This window comes from Gopherus flavomarginatus, unplaced genomic scaffold (assembly GCF_025201925.1).
Source record: "Gopherus flavomarginatus isolate rGopFla2 unplaced genomic scaffold, rGopFla2.mat.asm mat_scaffold_40_arrow_ctg1, whole genome shotgun sequence".
In the NCBI taxonomy this organism is placed as follows: Eukaryota; Metazoa; Chordata; order Testudines; family Testudinidae; genus Gopherus; species Gopherus flavomarginatus.
This window is the reverse complement of record NW_026115078.1, coordinates 2213643-2217839: the sequence shown is the minus strand read 5'-3', so window position 1 is coordinate 2217839 and position 4197 is coordinate 2213643.

Here is a 4197-nt window from a genome sequence, read left to right as displayed (position 1 = left end):
TCTGAAATTCAAGATCCGATGGTTTGTTTGAAAATCAGGGCTCTTCGGTCCTATTCCCAACACTGCCTCTGACGGGCTGTGTGACCTAAGACAAGTCAATTCTTCTTTCTCAGCCTGAGCTTCTCCCTCTTTCAAGTAGGGATAATAATGATCCGCTCTTACCTACCTCATGGTGGGTGAAGGATGCGGATCCATTTGGGAGTGTCACTAGAAGTAGTGCATAATATGAAGTTTCCCAGATTATGACATAATAGATTAGCTGAAATAGTCTATTTTATTTGTATTTTTTTATTTTGAAATTGTTAATAGTAGCAACGACTTAGCTCAGATTGAAGCATCTTATCTAATGGTTGAGATGTAAGTGTCTCCTCTTTGTGTGCGAGGAGACAATTTAACACACTCTGACAAAGAGGAGATGCTTTTGTTTTGCAACAAAATATTTTTGCAAAGATCTTTCATCCCACTTGTTATGATTCTGAGAAACAAACTGGTTTAGTCTAAATGGGATTTTCGGACAGAAACGGTTTGAATGAAATTTTCCCACCATCTCGATTCCTGGGCGCTGGGGTGTTTTCATCTGTTAGAACAGGAGTCAGAACTGGTTGCTTCTCTTTCTGGCTCTGCCATCGCCTTGTTGTGTAGGCCTTGGGTAGGTCACTTCCCTTCTCCCATCTGTCCAATCGGAACAGGAACAGTTCTCGAACTATGGGCAGTTTAGAGCCCAAGTGAGATAAGGGGTATTAAAGCCCTCTGTGAAGGAGAAAGGGGAGTTTCACAGTGTTTAGCACCAAGGAATTCTAAAGTTTGCTAAAATGTCTAGTCTGTGGAAACAAGAAAAGGTCGGGGCCAAACTTATTAACCACTGCCTTTTTAAAGCCCATTCAAAGATGTGAGTCCCTATCTTTTAGGTACCTGTGGTTCTTTGCCAGCAGCAGAGAAGAGGTTCCTGCCTCCGTTTTTGTGGCCTTAACAAACCAGGTGTTGTGCCCCAGTTCTCGTCTGAGACCCCTGAAAAAGAACATCTTCCCATCCATGAACAAGACAGGACCTATCTTTCAAAGGGGAACAAAAAGACCTCTGGGACTTACAGACTAGCTAGCCTGACTGCCATAGCTGGAGAGATCCTGCAATACATTCTTAAACACTCAGTTTGTCAGCAGCACCTACAGGATGATTTGGTTCTTATGACTAGTGAGCGTGGAATTGTCAAGAACAAATCATTCCAAACCAATCCTCTTTCCTTCTTTGGCAGGGTTCTGGGCCTGGTAGAGGTGAGTAAACAATAGATGGGATCTAGCTTGGTGTTACTAAGGCTTTCGACACAGTCCCATAGGACATTCTCAGAAGCAAACGAGGGAAATGCAGTCCAGCTGCAATCAGTGTAATGTGGGTGCAGAGCTGGTTGAAAGCCAAGACTCCAGGAGCCCTTCTCCATGTTTAGCTGCCCAACGGGGAGGGTGAACCTAGTGGGTCTGGCAGGGATCAGTCCGGTGTCAGGTACTATTCTATATTTTCATGAATGATTTGGAAAATGGAGTGGAGAGCATGCTCCTAAAGTTTACAACTGACACCAAGCACTTTGGAGCACAGGATTGAAATTCAGAACACCCTTAACAAATTGGAGACTTGGTCTTCTTGAGCCAAACTCCATGGTTAGGGCTCTCTCTCTACACTGGGCTGAAGTGAAACCCCAGAGCCAAGCACTCCTCCTGGGCAGTGAGCTCCGACCTTGAATGGTCAGATGCTGCTTAGCACTGTCAGAGCAGCTTTTGCTGGGGGATTCTCCCAGCACTTTCCAATAGCGGGAAGGTATGAAATCCCCATTTGACTGCTGGGGACAGAGCCCGAGAGTGGGGAGCAACTTGCCCAAAGTCCCCAGAAAAAGGAAAACAACCAGCAGAGGAACCAATAGGAAACCCAGCAATGGAACTCAGGAGTCCTGGGGGTGTGCTGTGGTGACCAGATGTCCCAATTTTATAGGGACAGTCCGAATTTTGGGGTCTTATCTAGGATCCTATTACCCCCCACGCCGTCCCGATTTTTCACTCTTGCTGTCTGGTCACCCTAGGGTGTGCACATGTGTAGGTCCCAGCTGCTCCCTGCCCCCCTCATTGAAGCAGATGTGCAGGGTTACTGCCCTGGGAAGTGCAGGGCACCAGTGGATGTGGGGTTGGCTGGAGGTAGGGTCTGGCTTCAGGCAGGGCAAGGGCTGCGTGGCTGGCTGGCTTCAGGCAGGGGGGTGCATCAGGGGTTGGCTGGAGACAGGGCAGGGAGGATGCGGCTGGTGCAGGCAAAGCAGAAGGTGCAGGGCTGGCTGGAGACAGAGGCTGACTGCCGGCAGGGCAGGGCAGGGGGTGCAGGGCTGGCTGCAGGCAGGGCGTGGGGCAGGGCCGGTGCAAGGAAGTTTCATGCCCTAGGCGAAACTTCCACCTTGCACCCTCTCCCCCCCGCACCCCTGCCCTGAGGCGCCCCACCCGTGGCAGCTCCCCCCTCCACCCTGAGGCTCAACTCTTGTGGCAACTCTCCTGCTCTGCCCTGCGGCACCCCCGTCGCCCGAGCTCACCCCTGCTCCGAGCACGAGCACCCCAAGCACGCCGTGGCCGCTTCACTTCTCCCACCTCCAAGGCTTGCGGCGCCTAAGCCTGCCAGGCAGTCAAGCACCCTCCTCTGAGCCACAGCAGCCCTGACAGTTGACAATAGAGGCACCTTAACCCCTGAGTTCCTTCAATGTGTCCCCCTCGGGGGTCCAGCTCCGATCACCAGATACTCGGGGTATGTCTATACCACCTGCCGAATCGGTGGGCAGCGATCGATCCAGCGGGGGTTGATATATCGCGTCTAGTGTAGATGGAATACATTGAGTGCTCTCCCTCGCCTGCTGTACTCCAGCTCGGTGAGAGGCGCAGGCAGAGTCTACGGGGAGCTGCAGCAGTCAACTCACCGAGACTGTGACATTATAATTGTTAGGCCTGAATAAAGATATAGCAGACAAAACCAGGTATGCCAACCTGACCAAAGTCAGGCTAACAGAGGTTTGTGGGTAATCCCTGAGTGGAAAACACTGAGAAGCAGCAGCATGTCTCACAAGCGCTGGGAAAAAGTGAGATAAGAGAGAAGCTGCATTCCTGGCATAGTACCAGATGTGCTGTGTTCGGGCAGCTCCTTCGAAGAACTGATAAGAGTCCTAGTTTCCCAGCCTCCTTGTTTTCGCTCCCTGGTTTTGTTCTTTGTTTGTTTTTAACTCCCCTACATTTCTAACTTTAGGCATGCATGTATACTAAAGGTGTCTAGTTTCTAGTTGTTAGAAGAAGGGGGTGGGTTGCTCCATTGAATAATTTATGACGCGACGGAACTGTCTACATAGGCTTATACTAAGATGTAAAGAGCAGGCTGGTTCTCTCTGGAGACGAGCTGCTCTCTATTGATGCGTGTACTTGTCAATAAAGAGCTTTTGATCGGACCTTGCTGGTGTTGCCTGTCTCTCTCGCGGTCAGACAACGAACTTTGCCGTCTGAGTTAGAGTCAATGACATAAGTATAATCTAATATCTCATTGAAAGGTGACAGGGCCAGAAAGAGTTAATTAACTCACCTCACCGACTGACCTGACCCGTGGGTGAACCTTAAAAACTGGTTAACAAGATATGTAAATGAACAGAGCTTTGAAATGCAAGTCTGCAGTGTTAGAGGTAGAAGGGGAGGTGTTTGCTCAGGTCTTGTGATGTCAGCAAACAAGTCTTGTCTATTGCTCTAGTTTTAATTCAAAGAGCAAAAAAAGAATATTAACATTTGTGATGATACTTGAGTGAAATAGTATTATTGTCTGTGTCTCTTTGAAGGTTGTGGTAATCTGTATCTGAACTGTTTGATGGATGTACTAATTGCCAGGATGTTTGGAAGAAGAGTTAAGCCTATTGTTTTCTCAGGCTGAAAGGCTGCTGGAAATGTTTAAGAACCTGGGACACGATCCTTCTTCATCTCAGATCTGCTTTGGGTTTCAAGAGGGGGAAACCTTAAGCCACAAGGATTGAGATCCCCAGTCATTGACTGGAGCCACCCTGAATATGGACATTGGATTATAACCTATGGACTATTTCTAAAAGGACTTTTGGCAACTACAAGCTCATCTCTACTTTGTATCTGAACCTCAAAAATTGAATTCAAGTCTATATGTCTATTAATCTTTTAACCAACACTC